The sequence below is a fragment of the Delphinus delphis genome, chromosome 20, assembly GCF_949987515.2.
Source record: "Delphinus delphis chromosome 20, mDelDel1.2, whole genome shotgun sequence".
NCBI lineage: Eukaryota > Metazoa > Chordata > Mammalia > Artiodactyla > Delphinidae > Delphinus > Delphinus delphis.
Genome location: NC_082702.1, coordinates 48,430,513 through 48,454,611, shown reverse-complemented (window position 1 = coordinate 48,454,611; position 24,099 = coordinate 48,430,513).

Here is a 24,099-nt window from a genome sequence, read left to right as displayed (position 1 = left end):
TCCCGGCTAGCCGTGGCGCACTAGCCCCCTTCAGGCTGTGTTCACGCCGCCAACCCCAGTCCTCTCCCTGGGGTCTGACCTCCGAGGCCCAAGCCTCAGCTCCCAGCCCTGCCCGCCCCGGCGGGTGAGCAGACAAGCCTCTCGGGCTGGTGAGTGCCGGTCGGCACCGATCCTCTGTGCGGGAATCCCTCTGCTTTGCCCCCCCCCGCACCCCTGTTGCTGCGCTCTCCTCCGTGGCTCCGAAGCTCCCCTCATGCGCCACCTGCAGTCTCCGCCCGCGAAGGGGCTTCCTAGTGTGTGGAAACCTTTCCTCCTTCACAGCTCCCTCCCACTGGCGCATGAGGGGAGGGGCCCGTCCCTATTCTTTTGTCTCTGTGTATTCTTTTTTCTTTTGCCCTACCCAGGTATGTGGGGGGGTTTCTTGCCTTTGGGGAGGTCTGAGGTCTTCTGCCAGCGTTCAGTAGGTGCTTTGCAGGAGATGTTCCGCATGTAGATATTTCTGATGTATCTGTGGGGAGGAAGGCGATCTCCACGTCTCACTTCTCCGTGAAATTGAAGTTCCTGTCCCTCAACTCCTTTGGGGAAAGACCAAGAAGTGTGATGGATGGATTGGATTGTAGGTGTATGTTCAGTTTTGTAAGAAGCTGCCAAAATGTCTTCCCAAGTGGCTGTACCAGTTTATACTCCCATCAGCGATGAATGAGCGTTCCTGTTGCTTCAGTCCTCACTAGCATCTGCTGTTGTCAGTGTTCTGGATTTCCACCATTATGATAGATGTGCAGCTGTATTTTGTTCTTTTAGTTTGCGTTTCCCTTACTACATATAATGTGGAACATCTTTTTATATGTTTATTGACCACCTGTATGTCTTCTTTGGTGAGATGTCTGTTAAGGTCTTTGGCCTATTTTTTTTAAAACACATTGTTTGTCATTAAGTTTTAAGAGTTCTTTGTGTAGTTTGGATAAGTCTTTTATCAGCTGTATCTTTGATAAATATTTTCTTCTAGTCTGTGGCTTGTCCTCTGATTCTTTTGACATTGTCACAGAGCAGACGTTTTTAACTTTAAGAAAGTCCAGCTTATCAGTTATTTCTCCCAACCCTTTAAGTATTGAGATGATGGATACAAATGTGTTTTTTATGTTACTCACATAACTTAATGTAGAAGACAGACCCTAAAGTGATCCCGAGTGATTCCCAACCTCTGACGTTCATGCCTTTGTGAAATCCCCACTCCTTGAGTGTAGGAGAGCCTGTGACGATATTCTTACCAGTAGAACACAGCAAACATGATGGGCTGGCATTCCTGTGATTATATTAGGTTATGTAAGACTGTGTCATATCCTACTGGAGCTACTGACTCCCCCTGTGAACGTGACGAAAAGAGTGGCCATTTAGACGAGCCTCGTGGAAGGGACCTGCAGGAGGCTTCCAGGGCCCGTGGGTCCCCATGACCTGTGGTCACCTCCGGCCAGCAGCCTGCAGGAAGCCGGGCGCTCACTTGTACGGCTGCAGATGTTGGGATCGGACAACCGGAATGAGCTTGGAAGGCAATTCTTCCCCAGTGAAGCCTACACGTGGAAGGCATCTGCGCAGACACCGTGATTGCAGCCTGGTGAGACCACGAATGGAGGACCAGCTGAGCTGCGCCTGGACTCCTGACCCATGGAAACTGAGAAAATAAAGATGTGCTTGTATGAAGCGGCTAAATTTGTGGTAATCTGGTGCACAACTAGAGAAAACTGACACACTTTGTGATTTAAATGTATTGTTACTCATGTTCTTAACCTTTTAAGAACCCACTTCTATCTTTGATAATAACAAATATATATATATATATTCGCTATTTCAAAATAAAATTACTTCAAAACAAATAATTACAATGACAAATCAGAACAAATCTTTTTTTTTCCTTCCCTGAAACTGGATGACAATCATTTCTCTAACTTATTGGCACCTGTTAAATTATTTTTACGTGTAGGAAAACGAAAGGGAAGTGGGAAGGCAGGACCATTTGCTGTTGGTGGTCACTCATGCATTTTCTTGCAAACAGAAGTGGTCCTGCACGGTGATCAGTCCCCCTGTGGTAAATGCCTGGGTCCGTTTCAACGTGGGGCAGCCCGCTGGCTTCTGTTCTGCAGGGAGGATTGGCTGACATCCGTGTATCAGTTTTCCTCCTGCGTTAGCTTCAGTCTCAATATATGGGCATACGAAGAACGGCTGCATTTAACAAAGTCACTACGTGTGATCATCTAATTCAGTATGATTTACACTGTGAGGTGAACCTCAAACTTTTTTCAGTCTGTACCAGGTCATTCACTGACTTGTCCTGGCAAAAGTAGACAAGAAACAACTTCAGATGCTACAGTCCACATTCTGTGCTTTTGTGAAACATCCAACTTCAATGTATCCTGAATGGAAAGACTGCTCTCATCTCTACGACGTCTCTCTAACAATATTCTGCATGTTTTCTTGTTATTTTCTGTCTACATATTTCCCTGTCGTGTGACACATCATATCCTTCAGGGCTGGCATATATTTCCTTTTGCGTTCTCAGCCTTCTTTTTGCTTATCCACCAATTATTCCGTTGCTGTTGTCGGGTACTAATTTTTAAAAAAAATACATTGTTTCATTGGGTTCCCCTAATAACTTTATGTTTGAGGTAATAATATCTACAGTGTGCAGATGAGGAAACAGGCTAAGCAGGTTGTTTAAAGCACTTGGCATTGGAAAGGCAGTTGGAAAAGAGTTTTGAAAAGGATAAGCAGAAAGGAAATGAAAGATAAGTTTTGTGTGTGTTTTTTTTAGAGCAAAGTGACTCAGCTATACGTATATATATTCTTTTTCGTATTCTTTTCCATTATGGTTTGTCACAGGATATTAAATATAGTTCCCTGTGCCATATAGTAGGACCTTGTTTATCCATCCTATATATAATAGTTTGCCTCTGCTAATCCCAAACTCCCGTTCCTTCCCTCCCCTCCCCCTTGGCAACCACAAGTCTGTTCTTTATGTCTGTGAGTCTGTTTCTGTTTCATAGATATGTTCATTTGTGTCATATTTTAGATTACACATATAAATGACATCATATGGTATTTGTCTCTCTTTCTGACTTACTTCGCTTAGTATGATAATCTCTGGGTCCATCCATGTTGCTGCAAATGGCATTATTTCATTTTTTTATGGTGGCTGAGTAATATTCCATGGATGGTGTGTGTGTGTGTGTGTGTGTGTGTGTGTGTGTAGACATGTCTTCTTTTTTTTTTTTTTTTTTTTTTTGCGGTACGGTACACGGGCCTCTCTCCGCTGTGGCCTCTGCCGTTGCGGAGCACAGGCTCTGGACGTGCAGGCTCAGCGGCCATGGCTCACGGGCCCAGCCGCTCCGTGGCATGTGGGATCTTCCCGGACCGGGGCACGAACCCGTGGCCCCTGCATCGGCAGGCGGACTCTCAACCACTGCGCCACCAGGGAAGCCCTACATGTCTTCTTTATCCATTCATCTGTCAGTGGACATTTAGGTTGCTTCCATGTCTTGGCTATTGTAAATAGTCCTGCTATGAACATAAAGGTGCATGTATCTTTTTGAATTATAGTTTTCTCTGGATATATGCCCAGGACTGGGATTACTGGATCATACGACAACTGTATTTTTAGTTTTTTGAGGAACCTCCATACTGTTTTCCATAGTGGCTGTACCAGTTAGTAAATTGGTAAAAGATAAGTTATATTTTTCTCTATTTTCTGTTTTAAAAATATGACACAGGAGAATTTTCAGGGGAAATATTTAGTGAACAAAACATGTTCAGGGCCCTGACCTAGGCTCTGAAAAGATTACAGATACATTAAGTATGATCTGACGATGAAGGAAGCACATTGCTTCCCGAGATATCCCATAAGGACAGAAGTGTGGACTGAGGGGAACAATGAGAGCTACTGGACCTCACAGAAGGGATGGCCTTTGACAGTTACAGGGGCTACATGCTGAGCTTTGATAGGTTAGTATACTAGTAGTAGTATGTATTTTCACAAGGCAGAGAGTGAGAAAAAAATTCTTCTGGACCAGGAAAACTAGGTTACTAATAATGGGAAAATGAGTACATGTATTTGGGGCAGATTTAAAAAAAAATTTTAAGTAAATAAAATAACGCAGAAATGAAGGCAAAATAGAGGGGGAAATCTCTCTGCCTTACTCTCCTCTTGAAAGTCAGCCTCATGACCCTAATCTCCCCAGTCTGAAATCCAGCATCATTTTCACACCAGGTATGTTAATTTGCTTCAGTTGATGAGATGACTAAATAGATGAGTTGACTAAATACCTAATTCCTAACCGAATGAGACCAAATCTCCAAAGTTCTCCTCTTCCTTCTGAGTCATTTTATTTTAGTGACACACGTGCACAGTTCACTAACTGCTAACTATCCAAGTAGGGTTTCCATGTGCGCTTATCCAAGTGCCACCACAGACCACTCAGCACAGCAAGATCTTAGTGATTGTCGAGAGCCCTGGAGGTGAGGTTGGGGAAGGGGGAGTAGGTGGAAGTGGCTGGATTGGTGGCTCCTTCTCGGTGGCAACAGGAAGGGCTTGTTGAGAGCACAGCTGGGAAGCAGGGCACAGGAGACCAGGTTGTGTTTTGTCATCTCGTCACAAGCAGCCCCTGAAAGGTCTCTTGAGTGGTGGAGCAGTCATGAGCGGAACCACTGTTTGAAAAATTTAACTGAGCAGGAGATTGAAGGAGGAAAGATGGCACTGGAATCTAATCTAATAGTTCAGGAGGAGGCAACAGCGGCCTAAGCCCGGCAGCAGGAATAGGAAGAAAGAGATGACAATACTGGGATCTAAAGAACAGGGGTAGAAGTTCAATTCTAATTCCTTCTCTGAGGCGCTCCGGAGTGTGAACATTGAGTCACTGTGTTCCTTTGATTGTTGGCCTCCAAAAGGAACGTCCTGTTGCTCTATCTGGGTGGAAGGCATGTTGGGTTGGTTATTGGTGTCGGGCCACTGGTCTGGTGGAGCTCAGCCCCTGATCCCTACTCATGTTAGGGAGAGTGTAGCGTACACAGAGGGAGGTGCTCAAGTTCTGCTCAGACTACCTGGGCTTAAATCCTTGCCTTCCCACCTGTACCTGTGAGTTCACTGCTGACCCTCCCTGATCCCCCGATTCAAGTGCACATGAGGTTAGCAGGACTGAGTGCAGCGTGGCCTCCGTGGGGATTAAGGGATTTCTGTGAAGCCCCGAGCACAGTGTCTGACCCACAGGAAGTGCTCGAGCTCACTCGCTAGTGTGCAAACTTCTCAAGGCACAGGGTTCCTAAACTCTGATCACCACGTTCAGTGAACAAAGCAAGGAGTAGACGTCCTGCCTGATAGGTTCTGCCTGTGTGTATCGTGTTCTTAAATACTGGGCTCACAATTATTTTTACAGTGGGACCTATTAAGCTTATTTTCTTAGGAACAGAATTGGTGTGTATTGCCCCTTTTCAGTGAACAAAACAGAAGATTCACTTTTGAACTGTCTTCTGAAGAAGAGGAAAATTTCCACACAATGGAACTATAAATTTGAGTGAAATACACTCTGGAATTTACAAGAGATGGCAGACCACTTTCTTAGTCTTTCTGAAGGTGTAAAATTGTAGTTAATTGCTTTGTTCTCAGTTTTAAAGAGCAAAGAGTTCATAAAATAATACGCTTGAGTGGCAGTTTGCAAAGGCTCTAAAACCTCTCAATGTAGTTTTCATTGTCAAAGAGGTAATTCTTCTGAATGCTCATTATTCCTATGCATTTTAAAATATTTAAAAATACCCTACAGAGACTAAACAGATGAAAATGATCTCTGAATTGCCTTTGAATAGAGCTGTGTGTGTCAATGAGAAGCCTACTATCTTTGGTTTGCTATGACACATGCATCTTTTATCTAGATAGAATATTTCTTTAGAATATAGTGTAGGGCTTTACAGTGAGTTGTAAATAATGAAATTACTGCTTCCTAAGTGCATAATAAGTCAATTTTCAAAAATGTTAGGTTACACAGTACACGGGTGTGGGCGTGTGTGTGTGTATATATATGAATCTATGTAGAGAGAGAGGAAAGGAAGGAGACTCTTTTCTTCGTATCTGGCAGCTAGCTATTTGCTCATTGAAAATACCAATCATTAAGTGAAAGCATGATCTATTCAGTATCCTAAATTTTTCTGAATTAAAAATTTCACCAAGTATTTAAAAATGCGTACATGTATCTTTAGAACTATACCACTCTTACGGTAAAAATGCAATAAATATGTATCAGTTTTGGCCCCTTCCCACCAAAAACCAGCAGATATTCTCATGAAAACTGCAACCACCTGAGGTAAATGTAATGCTTTGGGACACCCCAGCACCAAATGATTGAGATTTTCAAGGCATTAACTCTTTCTGGCTATGCGGTGTCGTCATCTTCTTTGTTTTTGTTCAGGCAGGTTTTGTATATGAAGAGCTTTCACGTTTAACAGGGTGATCAAAATCCTTGTTTTAGTGGCCACACGTTTAGCAGACAATAGTAGCATCAGATAAATACATAAGCAGAGCAACCAAATTAAGGCATGAATAGAACAGTTGTTTTGCTAACTCAAGCCCCTGCCCCAGGAGTCGAGGCGGTAACTAAGGTTTGTTTCACTTAAGTTACCAAGAATCCCATTTTCCTCTGGGTTCTTCAAATCCCATAATCGCCCACACAAACGATTGGAAATCAGACTTTGAAAACACTATTCAGAGAGAAGAAACAATACATTGTTTAACTTGTTTCTGAAGTTTAATGTCACTTATGTTTTATCTTTGGGAAATTACACAAGGGAAAAATCTGTTTTAGGTACCATTAACATATGAAATTATTAAATTGCATGCCGTGAGAAGCATTGGGATTTTGCCCTGGGAAGCAGCCAGTATTCAGGTTGTGAATACAGTATTTGAGTCCCAACTTGGTCACAAAGAAATTTAGCTCATTCATTTGCACTCTCTTCCTTTTTTTTTTTTTTTTGCGGTACGCGGGCCTCTCACTGTTGTGGCCTCTCCCGTTACGGAGCACAGGCTCCGGACGCGGAGGCTCAGCGGCCATGGCTCACGCGCCCAGCCGTTCCGCTGCATGTAGGATCTTCGCGGACCGGGGCACGAACCCGTGTCCCCTGCATCGGCAGGCGGACTCTCAACCTCTGCGCCACCAGGGAAGCCCATGCACTCTCTTCATTTAATTAGGTTTCCTTGATGAGTGGAATGCTTGAGAAAATGGTTTGTGGATTTAAAATGCTATGCAAAGATGAATCACTCTTATTTTTTCCATTTTCTTCTCATTTTACGTTGTTTGAGCAGCCATTTTGTAAGCTCAACCTGAGTGTGATCCGTCATCATTTGAGATTTAAGTATCATGTCAGCACTAGAATTATTACTAATGCACTGGTGTCGATGTAAAAATTAACATTTCCATCGAAGAGCAGGCATGTCTGCAAGTACAGCATGAGTCCTCACTGTTTGCTGAGATTCTTTTCAGAAGCATCTTAGAGGCTGATTTTCTTTTCACTCCCGTAATTCCATTTTTGTTGTGGTTGAAGGCAAATGACCGCTTAGAGGATACACTGTATACAGGAAAATGAAAAGGTGGCTGTACAACACTATCCTTAAAATCGTTAGAAAAGAAATTTCTTTGTCACACAACATCTTTCCCATCAGAGCTACTGTTTGTAGCGGTTGCACGACAATTAATTTTATAGAACAAAACCACGCAGTTGTCTTTCTCTCCCTGGTCTTGTATCATCTGACTGACGTGGTTGCCTCCAAAATAATTGGACAGTTCACTGTTGGCACTTTCAGGGAATGGACAGTGGAAATGAGAGCTGTGCTCTTTTCTGATTTTCATCAGATTCTCAGCAAAAACCCTTTATCTTACTTCATTCTCAAATTTTTATTCCTTTTGTCATCCAAAACAAAAACAACTACTAGAATGAAAACTCTGTAGTTTAAAGGTTATAATCTTTCTCAACATAGTATCTAAAACGATCTCATTTCCTTAAATCATAATATACATATTTATATAATATGAACGTTTAAGATCTAGAAGGAGGAAAGGAGGATTGTGAAATACATAGGACTCATCTCTGATGTCTCTGAAACCAGAGAACCTGCTTTACTTGCTAATTCACACAGATAGGCTTGGTCTGGGTTCATCTGCCGCTCTGCGCCCCACAGAGAAGGGATGCAGTTACAGCAGCACAGAGATTACGATGTGATCTTTCCAAACGACAAGAACTGGGGACACACTGTGGTGTGCAGCGTACAGGGATGGGATTCTCTCCATACTGTAATAAGGTGTGAATGGTTTGTGACCTTTCCTCATATTCCATAAAACCTCATGTTGAAACACTAAGGACACAGGAAAGTTGTATCCTTTAAAATTAAGTAGAATTTAATACACACTTCATACATACCTACTTATTTATAACTATTTTTTAAAAATTAAAAACAGAATTCCTCTTTCTCTAATTTTACTGGCTGGGTTTCACCTATGCTGATCATAAATTTATTCTCACTCAAAACATCATGGTAGCTCTGTGTGTGTGTGTGTCTGTCCATCTCTGTCTCTATCTCCATCTCTGACTTGCAGAGGTTAGACATATGACACATGTAATCAGATAATTTCTCAGTGGCCTGGAACAGGTATTGGCACACGGCCCCCTGGGCTGCTTCTCTGCAACTCCATTCACTAAGATTATCGTGGGTTTCCTGTGTCAGTTGGGATGATTTGGGCTGCAGGTAAGACGGTATCCTCACTACAGTAACGCCCAAGGCAGTGAGAAGGTTGTTTTCTGCCGTAACGATTGTCGGAGGGGTGGCCAGCTTCAGGCTGGGTGGTGACGCCCTCACTGACGTCTTCGAGGACCTTGGTGCTTCCCGTGTCTCTCCTGTGTCTTGTGCTTTTCCACACAGCCTCCCTTCCTGTGTTGCGTGATGGCTGCAGGGATTCCAGGTATCACGTAGAAAAGATAAGAATGAGCAAAGAAGGAAGGAATATCGTCCCTTGCATCTTTTCAGTTTAGGTTTGAATGACTCTTGCCGAAGTCAGCCCTGTGCAGCCCTTGCCCGTGGCATCTTGCACTGCCCCTTGGGACACCTGAGAGACAGCATTTCACCTGCATGGTGTCAGCATCTGCTATCCCCGCTCTAAGCAGAGGGTTTGCAGCATTTCCAAACAACTGTTGCCTTCCGCCGTGGCAGCATTCACCTGCCTGTCTGCCTGGTTTGACCTTAAAAACTTATCTCCTCAGAAAAAAATTATTTTTATTAATATTCTGGCAACAAGGTTGTGTAGATGGGGGGAAACTTATTTTTTCCCGTAAACCCTATTATTATATTTTAACTTCAAAGGGAAGTTGCAAATACATGGGTTTAATAATTATAAGCAACAGTCTTTGTGTTGCAGGCATGGTTGACCGATGGATGCTAAAATTGGGAATACTCTTTGATCCTGAGGTGGAGTTCTTTCACGTGGGTTACATGTTTTACGTGGTTTGAGTGCTTTACAAGGGTCCCTACTTCAGTCTTTAGAGTCATCCCTTCCTCTCAGTGTTGCAAACCTTACAACACGGATCTTACCTTGTTAGCTGCTCAGCGCTCTGCTCTGGGTACATTTGTGGCTCTGCGTGGACCATGTTCTTCCCATTTCTTGTCTCATTAACTTCTATAATTCCTCAGATCTCAGCTGATGTGTCACTGCTTCTGGGAAGCTTTCCCTGGTTCCTCTAAGTTAGTCCCCTCTGCTTTACGTAACGCAGCTCTCATCATTCTGTGGTAGAACTTCCTGCTTGATAATCTCTATTCCCCACACCAGCCCTTAAGTAGTAATCTTTTTTTTTTTTTTCCCAGTACGCAGGCCTCTTACTGCTGTGGCCTCTCCCGTTGCGGAGCACAGGCTCCGGACGCGCAGGCTCAGCGGCCGTGGCTCACGGGCCCAGCCGCTCCGCGGCATGTGGGATCTTCCCGGTCCGGGGCACGAACCCGTGTCCCCCGCATCGGCAGGCGGACTCTCAACCACTGCACCACCAGGGAAGCCCCCCACTAGCCCTTAAGATGCATGCGGGCAAGGATCTAATATGTGTCAGGCACTTAGTTGACAGACAAACGAGGAATAGAGTAAGGAAATGGTCCTACTCTTGGTCTTGCCTTATCCAGGATACTTCTTGCCCCACACCATTCCCACTTTAAGCCCCTCTTTTAGCATTTTCTTTGTTTCTTTTTAAAAAATATTTGTTTATTTATTTGGCTGCGCTGGGTCTTAGTTGCGGCATGGAAATTCTAGGGCTTGAGAGACTGTATACTAAGGTGGGAAACATTGACCAGTCCACTCAGACTGTATCCCCCGGGTGGCTCCCTATTGGTAAGGTCACACCTGACACACTTTTTTATTCTAAAGTAAAAGTTAAGAAACAGAAGCAAATAAATTTTAATAACTTCATACTGTCAATTAATATACGAATTCCTTCAGTTCATTTAATAATTGCATGCTTAGAATAGAATCTCTTTGTGTTAAGCTACATATATGGAATTTGGAATATGAAGATGAAAAAAAATGCCTGCAGACTTGGACCTTGGCCTTAAGATGTTAGCAAGCTACTGGGATGATAAACACACAAAACAAAATTCCAATACAACCAAATAATGGCTACGGTGGATCACTGCACGAATCACAGGGGGAGCATATGGAAGGAACGTCTGTTAGGAGTCTAGGAGGAGGAACGTTTTAATTCCGTGCATATTAAGTTACAAAATCATCAACTGGTTAAGCTGGCTAAGTATTGGAGGTCATCTGGTTTATCCTTCCTACATCAAATTCACGCTTTTCTTAATTAATGAAAAAAAATGTGTCTGGAGAGATTATTTATCTTGCCTAAGATTGCCAAACAGTGTCAGAATCATAATTACAACCAAGATCACATCCCCGAAAATCCAACTTAAAAAAAAAAGTGAAAGGCACTTTCACGATCTTTAATCTGTCTTGGGAATCGTCTTTGCAAACTGCCAAACTTTAAAAATCTTCCATTTGCATTCATGGGAAAAAAATCAGGGGTGTTTGTGCAGTCAAGGACGATTTACTCTTCCTCTCCACAAGTCAGTTAATAGACCAGAGAGGCCTTCCCTGGTGGCGCAGTGGTTGAGAGTCCGCCTGCCGATGCAGGGGACACGGGTTCGTGCCCCGGTCCGGGAGGATCCTACATGCCGCGCAGCGGCTGGGCCCGTGAGCCATGGCCGCTGAGCCTGTGCGTCCAGAGCCTGTGCTCCGCAACGGGAGAGGCCACAGCAGTGAGAGGCCCGCGTACCACAAAAAAATAAATAAATAAATAAATAGACCAGAGAAACTGGCCTTAAGCACTGTGTAAAAGGAAAATGTTAGGATTTCAGCTCATTGTACCAGAGATACCTAGAAATATCAGAAGAGGAGTTCAGGTAGTTTTCTTATGCTCGTCAGGGTAATTGATAGCCGTATAATTAGGAGGCTGGTTAGAAATTTCTTCTTGATTTTATATAATATATATTTTATATAATATATATAATATATATAAAATATATAGTATATAATAATAATATATATTTTATATAATATATATAATAATATATATAATATATATATAAAATCATGTAATGTAGAACATTAACATATAATTAAAAATTTTTTCCTAATTAGAATGAAGTTTTTATCCAAATCCTTTTACAGTTCATGAAAATATAATGTCTGCAGAACACAGGTTGAACAACAACAGCAGTCCTAGCAGGAGAAGCGGGGACTGGATTGTGAAGCAGGCGTGGCTGGTCTTGCACAGAGGCCACGTTCTGGCCTTGAAGCGGAGGGCCTAGAAGGGAAACCTTCCCTCCACCATCTCTTATCTCTGGTTGAGTCGCTGTTAGAGCTGCAGGTCTTGTGTGGGAATGTTTCAGCCTTTCTTTCAGCTTCATGTTTGGGGATAGAGAACTTGCCCTTTGACTTTGCTTTGGTGCATCTGAGAGCTCTCTGTAATGCGGACTCACGGGGGGAGGCTGTTGATCGTATGGGTCACTGCAAAGGCTGTTTCTACTTCCGGCTTATTTCCTGCTCTGTTGTTTGTTGATTGCCTTGAGGACTTGGCTGAATGAATCTGGGGAGGTCTATTCCCCCCACAGTCTGCATGGTCTCATTTCCCTGCCCAGGTTGTTTTACTTCCGTCTTGTTCTTGAGTCTGTCTACCTGGGTTTTCCTGGGTAGAGTGAGCCAGTGATCGCCCAGTGTGGTGCTTAAGTACTCTTTGCCAGATAGATGTTTTACCCTTTATCATTGGATGTGTCCGTGGCTTGGAGGATACTGTCATAGTTCTGGGGGTTTACATTTTTTGGTGTCTCTTCAACTAGAGTCTATTAATTTGGAAGGTCCCTGCTCCTGCGAGGACGCAGGTTTAGCCATACAGAATCTTCCTCCAGGGACAAGAAACCTGCTTTCTCGAAGTTCCCTCTAGGTCAGTAACTTATTTGCTCACTGTTAAGTCAGTATTTGTCCAGAATTTGTGTTTAAGGTCGTACTTATAAGGCCTTGCCCTGTGTTGAAAGACTGTTTCTCCTTTTACTGTATGCCCCTAGGACAATTTCCAGAGAGTCAAAATGTTTTTTTTTTTTTTTTTTTGCGGTACGCGGGCCTCTCACTGTTGTGGCCTCTCCCGTTGCGGAGCGCAGGCTCAGCGGCCATGGCTCACGGGCTCAGCCGCTCCGCAGCATGTGGGATCTTCCCAGACCGGGACACGAACCCGTGTCCGCTGCATCGGCAGGGGGACTCTCAACCACTGCACCACCAGGGAAGCCCAGAATGGTTTTAAAAATTAATTCTCAAGAGATAAATGATGGTTTTGCTGGGGGAGAGAGTTTGCCAAGTTCCTGATTCTACCAGGTTGCTCGTAGGAATTTTTGAGAATTGAATGAAATCACATATGAGAAAATCTTAGCAATGCTTTGCCCATGGCCAGTGCTCAGAAAAAAATGTTGTTTTCTTTCTCTCTCTACTAGAGAATCGCTTACTGTGGTTTTTAAGTTATGGTGATTATGGGTGCAATGAATGAAAGATATATTGCAGAATTTATATGTGTTTATATTGAATATACATATATTTCATATAACTACATGTAATAATTATATATGTGAATATTATGTGTACCTACATCTATATCGCTATATAATCATAGCATGGAGAACAGCGTTATAGCTTTTGTCTGTAGAATCCACATTATCATTCTTTGTTTCATTCCTCCCATGCCATCCTGAAGGGCCAAGTCAATAAGGCTGTATACAGTCTATATGTATAGCCTATATATAGTTAAAATATAAAAACATTTGCTGGGGGAAGTGTCTATTTAATTACTACTGTTCTGAATATATTTATGTCTCTAACTCATGATGAGGAAGACTGGATCTGATGGAAGTAGTTTGGATTTACCTGCCATTCTGCAGTCATCTAGTACAGGGGCTCTGCCCTTGTCCTTGGAAGAGGGTACAAAACTCAAATCATGAAGTTTATTTCTGAGAATGAGGCCACTGAGTTCCCTTGCTCGATTCCTTTATCTTCTACCTCCTGGGTGCGTTTACCAGTGTTAAACTTCCAGCAAGACAACTTAATTGAATTTTGCTTTGCATTTTCCATGTATTGAAGGGAAGTGGTTTTGTTTGAATGAAAGCGGGACAACACTGACTTCTTTATAAAGTCTTTGAAAGCTCCTCACAAATATATCCCAGGTGTATGGAGTGGGGATTTCACGGGACTAATGTGCTACCTCAGCATCGCCAACATACGTGGATGGAAAATACCCATTTGGCAAAGGATTTTGTAGAAAGAGGGAAATTCCTAGACAGACTCCATTCAGCAAAGTCAGACAAAGTGTCATCCCGGCAAAGTCCAACTCCTCGTATCCGTCACTCATTACAGGCACGCATTCCCGTCTCACCGCAGCAGAGGGTTTCACCAAGACATAGAAGATGTGACACAGGAATAAGCAGGAATATATCCAGTGATGGGGTTTGTGTAGGGTAGACAAACTATCAGTTAACAAGGTGAAGTCATCACTGTAGACTCAGTCATTTTCACATCCTCCCGTCAGAAGGGGAAGAGCGCATGCTTCAGCTGAGTCTTTTGAGGATCCGGAAAGAAACACGGATGAAAATAGCAACCACAATATACAGAATACTGCAGGACGGATGCAGAACACGTTTCAACGCCAGCGTGTAGAAATGTCATGTCATTCACTCAGGGCTCTGAAGTTGTGTTGTACATTTTTGTGAGCCTTGTCGTGTCCTCAAATAAGGTAGCTTCTCTCAGGAAGATCAAAGGTTTCGTGCATAGCAACAAGAGCTAATGTTGCTAAAGTGACTTGAAAGAAAGGGTTTTGATGTACAAGTTAAGAACAGATTTTTCTCCTTTATTCCAAAAAAAAAAAATATATATATATATATGTATATATGGAAAAGAAAGGCCTCTGGCTTGACAGCATTCAAGTTGACTAGAAGAATTGTTTTATTCTTCTTGATATGGTATATATATGTAGTTATATATGATAGTTCTTTGTGTGTGCATGTATATATGTATATGATGTCACATATATCATATATATGATGAGAAAGTAATTACATTAAATAAACACTGAATCATATGCTAAGATGTTTTTGAAGGAAGAAAATTTTGCTTCCTCCCAACTATTATGCTTAAAAAATAGATCGAATAGGATAGCAGGACAGTAAAACTAAGAATCTATGAAAAATAATAACCAAAAAGAAAAAGAATAAGAAGCTCCAACAAAAATACTAGATACAAAGTTTTTTTAAAAAAATTGTTTTACATATTGAACAAGCTCTAATCTTAAATTTACCAACAGAAGCGACTCAGTAAAACTGCAGTATAGTTTGAATTTAATATTTAATATTCACAGATACTTGTATATGTGTGTGAGTGTGGGTCTGTGTGTGTGTGTGTGAGCTTTGTGTGGGTGTGTTTAAGTGTGCATTGAACCTTTAATGTGCATCGAACCCTTTATGTGGGGCGTGTGTGTAAAGGGATTATAAGGGATCACCCACCATCCTGCCATGTGACTCAAATGGGCTTCAGTGGGAAAATGGGGGGAACCCGTGGAGGACTGAAATTCTCTGTTTCCACATGGTTTTCAGGATAAATACAGGGCTTTCAGCTGGGAACCAAGTGAATTAGGTCAGGTGACTTCTTGGAGGTGATGTGAGAAACCAGTCTCCACCTTGCTTTTTCCCTCAGCTTTGCAGTGCTGTTAGGGAAGAAGGCATTTCTTAGGAGGAAGGAGGTGCTCTTCGTTACAGAACAGCAGGACCGCCCTGCTCTGGGCACCTGGGAAGAAAGTCTCGATGGGAACACGTTTCCTAGTCGTAGTGGCTCTTTCTTCAGTAGCTAAATTCACAGAAAGTGAAAACAAAGGAAAGTACCATTTGCTCTTGTTGAACATTCAGTACAGAACGTCGAGGAGCTTCCCTTTTATTGACAGTGACGTTGACTGTCTCTTCAGTTACTCATCATTCAGTCATGTCAGCGTTTCTGTCCGTTCTCGCGCAGCATCTGTCCAGCCCCGGTACACTTTCTGCCTCAGTCTGGGACCAGCAGGTTTTCTCCCCCCACCCTCGCCCCCTAGTGTTGCTTTTGCTAATAACAGTTAACTTGCCTCGTGTCTCCTTGAGATCATGAAATGCTGTTAATGAGGCATAGTCACTGGGATTTAGTACCTTCTTCAATATTTATCAGTATTCATCATCATCGTGCATGTTTATTGGATCGCACTTACTTAAGTTGAAAGAGATTAAAGGTGATACTGTTATTTGGCATCAACTTGGTTTAGACCTTGAAGAGAAAGTGATCTGCTTTGATTAATGAGGTAACGAGAAAGTGATCTACTTCAGATATAGTCATCGATATAAAGAAATAAGGTAGTTAGAAAATTTAGCTGTTTTACTGGGATGCAGCCGTTTTCAATACATATTTTTATTAATAGTTCTTTAAAAAATATATACTCCCTATAATTTAACCAAAAAGAAACTGCATTGTCCAATCTGGTAGATCTTAGCCACAGACACTACTGAGCACTTGTAATGTGGTTAGTCCAAACTGTGAGATGCAGTAAGTGTAAAGTACACAATGGATTTCAAAAATTTTTCGTAAAATATACAATATCTCTAACACTTTTATATTGATTGCGTGTTGAGATGATACTTTTGATGTATTAGGTTAAATAATATATATTATTAAGGTAAATTTCACCAGCTTCTTTTTTTGTTTAATGTGACTATTACAAATTTAAAATCATATGTGGTGCCCATGTGTGGCTCACATATTTCTCTTGGAGGGAAATAGTTTTGAAGAATAAATAAAATAAGTAATATAAAATTAAGATAGAACAAGTAAAAAGTAAAAAGATGCCACTTTCTCATCTTCCACCAACCCCAGTCCCTCTCCTGAGAGTGAAGACATTTCTTGGCGTTAAAAAATACACATGCGTACATATAAACTGTTTTCTAACACCAAATGAAAGCAAAATCCACGTGGAGTTTTGCAACTTGCCTTTTCCATTTAAGAATATATAATGGACATCTTTCCATAATTATACACTTTTTAAAACCTTTTTTAATTTTTTTCACTTCAGTGTGTAATGAAACCGGCAAACTTGCCAAAGAGTGCCATTTAGTGCTTTCTGGCATCGCCTCGAATGGCTTTTGGTGGTGAATTCTACTCCACATTTCTACTGCTTGACTCCTAGGGCCTTTCAGAGACCTGGCCTGGTCCTGTGTTCATCTTCCTCTGTTGTGATCCCAAAGGATCCAGCTTGCCTACCATTGTCCCCTTCAGAGCAGTCCTGTCTATGATGCCTTCCATTAGCCCTGGTTGTATGTGGAGAACGTTCCTTGTGGATTTTCCTGTTCTGCTCTGAGTACAGCTCAAAGAGCTTTTGTATTTAAAGACTGCTTCTCAAGGCCCCTAGCATAATGAAGCTTAAGACACCTTTGCATAGAAACCATTGGGTTAATAGTTCCAAATGTCAAACATACAGTCAACCATTATATCAGCCAATCATATAACTGCCCCCTGGTTAAGGGGATTTGTATCTAAATATTTACTAACATCCTTAAAGAGAGTCTTTGGATTCAGAAACATGGGGTAAAAATGAGGGTGAGGTGAAGGGGTTTTACTGAAAACAGCAAGATTACATGAAATTCTGCTAACTGAACGTTGAGACACCATCTCTCTTCTCATGCTTGGCTCCCAGTATTTTGGATCCAGATTTGTAGGCTCAAAGCAGAGAGATTGGAGGATCCCTCTCTGAGGAGTTGTGTATAATTTTTTTTTAAGTGAGGGGGTTACTCAAAGTAAAGAATGGCTTCCACCATGAGCCCTAAGAATGAACAAGTCTACCACATCCTGGGTGAATCCTAATTCAGGACTGAGCACATTAAATTGAGATGATTCTGGCGTGGTGCTTAATTTCTGTAGCTAAACAAAATCATTTACCCTAAAGAGGTAAATTATATCATTTTATGAAAATGTTACTTTTTTATCAGCTTGTCTCCCCGTGGAGAAGTTTCCTATGAACTAGCTCTTCTTCCTTGTCTACAACAGAGGTTGGAGATGTGAGTTGGTGGCTTGTTTGCCTCATATTGTCTAATTGAATGCAGGTTTCCTCTTGGATTAAGCGTGTCAGAGTGCTTGCTTTGGTCCCCAAGGAAAATATTCAAGGACATTAATTAATAAAACTTAACGTAGGAGCAATTAAAATATGGAATATAATTTATGAAATTTTGGAAACCAAGTTGAATGTTTATTATTGCAAACGTTAATAAAAAGTTAATTGTGCCCTTTAGCAATTAATTTATGCACAATTATCTCACAAAGTGTTACCAGGCCTTCTGAACTAATTATAATTATATAGAGGTATTAAAAAGAAAACTCCAAAGTATCTACAGAATAGCTCCATAAAAGTCTGTATGCTTAGCTGATGTGGAAGCCCCCAGCTATGTAAGTAATATTAAATGAGTTAAGACTGTACTCCAATTACTCTATAAGAGTTGATCATTTAAAATTAGCATGCTGCGGTTGGGTACGTTTAAGGAGCTTTAAAATCATCAAGAGGCATTCAAAACAGTTACTGTCTGTCGTACCTTTTATTTAATCACAAGCTCATTCTTCTATGTTAGAACGCTTGCATTTAGTTCAATAGGTATTAAATTAATGCACTGGAAGAATGTAAATCTACGTAATATTGCCTTCCTGGCTGCATTTCTTTTTTCAGGCTTCCACCCCTTAAAAATAAAAATAAGGCAGCTGCTGTCAGTTGAATTTGTTATATTACAAGTAATAATACCATCTATTGAGAACCTGCCAGGTGTCATGTATTTTGCATATAGCAATAGATAACTCTTATGAGGCTCTTAGATCATGCTAGGCTCTGTTCCAAACATCACACACACACATTCTCTCTCTCTCCCTCTCTCTCTCTCTCTCTCTCTCTCTCTCTCTATATATATATATATATATATACACACACACACACACACGCACACACACACACATAGATATACAGTGTTTATATTATATTTCTGTTATATAATATATAGTATATATTTTATATTATATGCACTATATATTATAATGTATACATTATATATTGTAAATACGGTATACGTTATATGTTTGTTTAATCTATTAGTTTGGTACTCTAAGTTTGGTACTTTTGATATATACAAATCTCGGGGTGGCCAGAAAGTTCGTTCGGGTTTTTCGTAAGATGTTACAGAAAAACCCGAATGAACTTTTTGGCCAACCCAGTATTCACTTACTCTTCATAAGAAACATATCTGCTATTATTATTATTTTGAGAAAACTGAGGTCCAGGGGACTTAAATGACTTGCCGAATTGTAACATTACGAAGTATTAGAGCGAGCATTTGGACCCAGGGAGCACAGCTCCATCAGTGGTGCTCCCTAACCACTAGCCCACACTGACTGTTTGGAGCCCTATATTAGCTCTCTGCTTCTTCCCAGAGTTGTGACATTGGACAAGTTATTTAACTCACTTGTGAAATGGAGGGTGATAGCTGAACCATCTGATAGGGATGTCAACAACATCAAATGAGATAATCTGTGCATAGGAGTTAGCACAGTTGCTGGCATATGGTCCATATGTCCAGGAAATGCAAGTTTTTGTTACCACCATCTATTATTGAAATTCTCCAGGTTAGAAACTACTACCCAAATTTCATAACAGAAGAGCAAGCTAATGTCCTCAAAGTTAAGTGTATTGCCAAAGGCTCATTTGAGAGCAAGCGTTCTAACTAAATGTATCTAATTCCAAAATTCTACGTTCTGTCCATTCTAACAGAGATACTTTGGCAATGGTGGCAGGTCTAAAACTGACGACTGCCTTTTCAAGGTGGCTGCATTTGGTTATACATGTTGGGGGTGAGTGTGTACGGTGTTTACTGACCTAAGACTAATTACTCCTCTTGCTGCTACTTCTCCAACCAGCTGATGTTCAGCCCCTTACTTTCCCATTTAAGAAGCCAGTGAATGTGGTCAAGAAACTCCAGTTTAGTGAACATAATTTTTTCCCCAGGACTGAATTGTGCTAGAATTGGGGTGGTGTGGCAGAAGATGGGCATGAACACCGTGAGGAGAACAAAGGGCCCCCTCCGAGGATTCAAATCTTTTTCTTGACTCACTATGGAGCCATTTTTATTTTCTGATAAAATAGCCTAAATATTTATTTAATGCCTCAAATGTGTATTTTTCCCACTTAAGTTGCCTTTCTGAGGTAGCCTTGAGCTGCTTTTTTTCATCTTCAATATTGTACCATCCTTTTCCAGATTGTTAGGTAAAAGTGTGCCCTTCCCTTTATTTTAGTGTTATTTTTTCCTTAGTTCTTTAAAGGGTACGCTGGTGACTGACATTGTTGCCTTTCTCTAGAAAAGAGCTTCAGTGGTAGGTATTTTAGTATATGTTAATATTTGATCTGATTTCAGGCTTGCAAAAAAAAGTTATAAAAATGATGCAAGGATCTACTGTAGCCAAACTCACTAACTGTTAACATTTTATTCCATTTGCCTTATCCCCCCTCCCTCTACCTCTCCCACTCCCTCCCTCTCCCTCTGTCTCTCTCTGTGCACACACAGAGACAAAACAGCACATACACACACTCGTATTTTTTCCTTCATTTGACCATCTAGCAGTTCATTGATAAAGACTTCGGTAAGTTAACATAGTATGTAGGCAAACTGGGTCAGTTATCTGAAGTAGACCATATGTGGTAATGAATTGATGAAGAAAATAAATTTACCCAAAGCTAACACATTATCCAAGGTCCCTACATACAAGTAAACATGTACAATCCACTTATGCCAATATGCAGTGGTATTACCTGCAATTGAAGGACATTGTCCAATTTGTTTAGGAATTTTGGCAAGTCAGGATTTTAGAATATTAGTATATTTTTAGTCCACAGGTGGACTAAAAGAAAAAGTAAGACGGGGAAGGATGGCCAGAGGCAGGAGAAACCCTCCCATATCTGCCAGATTCTAAAGCTGACAAATTTGCTCATTTATATGTATGTTTAAGTAAAGCGTTAGAACACAGTGTCTGTTTTGTATTTATTAAGTGGTCCTGCCATGCCTGTACGGATTATGGAACCTGGCCACTCTTAGAACAGAAAGGGTGTTAAAAGTCATTTCATCAAATGTCTTAGTTTACAGATGAAAAACAATCAAGACCTAGAAGTAATAATTAGTTGTAGAGTGCTAGGCACTAGAATTCTGATGGTTGACTCCTGATCTGGTGTTGAGATGACCTTTTTCTTGAAGGCGTTCTGCTTGATACAACTGGGGATTTGAAAAAAAAAAAGCATTAGGTTGAATTTATGCTAGTGGAATATTCTTTCGGGTACCTGTTTGAAATTGTGCGTGTCCTTTCCTCTTTGCTGCAATGGGCTCTCTACTGGGATAAAGAGGCACAGGTGAGACCATTGTGATGGCTTCTTAATATCATTATTAATTACATCGTTCCCACTTTCTGTAGTTTATTGTCTGATGCTGAGGGAATATAGACTCTCGACTGCCCGTTCCTTTTGATGAAAAGCTGTATCCCTTGCACCCATCCTAGAAAATCCTGATGAATTCCTCTGAAGAGACATAGTTCATCTCAACTTCTAATGTTATCTTCAGTTTGGGAAAGCCTCCAATGTAATCTTGATTATTCTTTGAAACATCATTTGGCTTATGGCCGTAGAGTCCAGGAATCCTTTTAGAGCCCAAGGCACTGGAGTTTCCGTAAGTCTCAATGGTACACGCTTTATCTTTGGGACTGTACCAGAAAATCCATTTAAAAACACTCTTCTTTACAAGCAGTATTGCTTCCATCATTTGCCTTACCCCTGATTTTGGGGGGAAATTGAGAACCTATAAAAGAGGACCTAGTTGTAGTATATACCTCTTCTACTTTTCCAGTTGGATGAGACTTTTATAAACGCCTGAGCACCACTACCAATAAGGATTTGTCATCTGTTGTCGTACATAATTTTTATTTTGAACTCAAGCCTTAGATTTCCTTATATGTTTGTCTTTTTTTTTCTTTGCCCCCCTGGCTTAATGTTTTAAGCTCTGTAGCTATGATAATATATCTTCGACTCCCATTTATAAATCCATCAATAACATTGCAATCCAGTTATGCAAAAGAAATCATTAGTCAATGCCTGTATATTAACTATTCAAAAACAATAAACATAAAATTGAGAGCAGAACACTAGTTGCCTCAAAGTACTGAATAAGCAAATTCCTCTGGGAGTTTTATCATCAGGCTTTACAGTTATTTTTCCTAATGAAATTGAGCTGTGTCTGTTAGAATTAAAGTGCAGATCACCTTTCCTGAGTCCTGTAACCATGAAAATATATTCTTGAAGAGAATGTAAGGATCAGAAACCTCATATATTTAGGGTTTTTTGCACCTTTTTATATATTCATAAAATAGAATATATAATCTTTGTAAATACAATGATTGCCCAGATACTACTAATTTACCTGAATTGATTTCTGTCTTGGAATTTCTGATGAATAAGTACCATAAGTCAGTCAATAAATTGACTTGAATAAAAACACCTGTAAACAAATGTCAAGGAGTAAAGATGTGTAGCATCAGTATAAATCATACTAGATAGAATTTCACTAAGATAAAAAATGTCTCAATGTTCTAGAATATACCTTTCTTTTAATATACAATGTCATCCTATTTATAGAACCACAAGCATGGTCAAAATTCTTGGATTGCAAGCAACAGAAACCAAACTAAGCATAGATTAGGCCAAAAATTTTTTATAAAAACTTTATTATTTATATAGTTGGTAAGTCCAGGATGGTAAGATGGGTAGATTGGATTTCAGGACAACAGGATCTAGGAGTTTAGACCCTGATGTCTTTTTCTCTCTTTGTGCATCACTGAGCTCTGCTCTTATGTTCTTGTCTTCATCCTTGGGGCTTTCTCCATGCTGGCTCCAGCAGGCTCCAGGCTCATGCCCATTGATTTCAGGAAAGATCTAGAGAAGCATCCTTCTCTAGCATCTGGCAAAATCTCAGGAGTGTTCTAGTTGGCCCTGTTTGGTCACATGCCTACCCATGAGGCTAACACCTGTAGACTGGAAGATGAGAACACATAATGGATTAAGTCTAAATCAAAGGTGATGCTCTTGCCAGAGAGCAGAAAGGCATTGTGATGGACAGTCCCACCTGAATCCCATGGGATACAGAATGGGCCTTGTCCATTTGAAAGAGGGGTGCTGGATAGAAAATTAAAATAGATGTCCATTACATCCTGTCATGACTTTTATAAAAACTGTGTAATATTTGCTACCTTGTCTGCTACTGACATTCTTGTTCTAAGCAATGTGCCAGTAGAATGAGTCACCCATTATTGAAGCAAGTTGAGTGAGGCTTGGGTGGGGCTCTTCCTTATAACTATGGAAGAACCCCCAGGATAACTCAAGTGGGGCTCTTCCTTATAACTGTGAAGAGCACCCAGAACATCAGGGTTTCTCTTCTGCATAACAGTGTCACTCATTTGTAAAATCTCTTCTTGCCATTTCTTCAGAATTCCTGTTTTTAGGGCATGTGAACGTGGGGAGTAGATGTTACCCATCATCTCTTATACTCATTGTCTTATAAAGGTTTCTAAATGACCATTCATAAGAGTTAAAAAATTCTTTTTAAATGAAACTTGGTAGTCAGAAGTTCAGAGATGTTGGATTGGCTTAAGGCTACATCTTTCCATTTTTCTTCTTGTCTTTCTGGAGAGATCCTATAGCTCTTCAATTTTCCAACAAATATGAATGCTCGTATGAGTCCACCAATAAAAAAAGGCAGACTGGTTGGCTACAAGAGCACTGGGACGTGAGCTAGAGATTCTGGATTTCCATCCTGTGTCTGTCTATTAGGAGCAGAACTTTAGTCATTTTTTATAAGATCTATGAGTCTGTGATTTCTCATTTGTCAAAGTAAGGGCATAATTTATTTCATCAGCACCTCATATATCCCATGCATGTTGTAGAGGTGGAGTACAGTTAGGAAAAGAAAACAAAATGGAAGACGCCTCTGCTTTCAGAGAAATTTTTTTCTAGGGTGAGGGAGACTAGCAATGAATAGTTAGACAAGTAAGCAAACAAATAAGGGAATTTAGGCAGAGCTAAGTGCTGTGAAGAAAACGCAGTGGAGCAGTGAGGGAGCACATGATTGGTGAGGGCTACTTATGCAGGGTGATGAAAGAAGGTCTCTTTAAAGGGACATAAATAGAACCTCATACCTCGGTGATGAGAGTAAGTTAGTCTCATGAATATTTAGGAAGAGTGCATTCCAGGCAGAGGAAAAGAAAGGGAAAAAGTGCTGAATTGGGAGTAAGCTGGGCCTATTTGAAGACTGTTAAGCAGGTCCATGTGTCTTGTCCATAATGAGGAAAGAGAAGAGAGAGAGCTGAGTTCAGGAGTAGTGACGGGGGCCACCATGGGATGAAAGGACCCCCTGGATGGTTTTAGGAA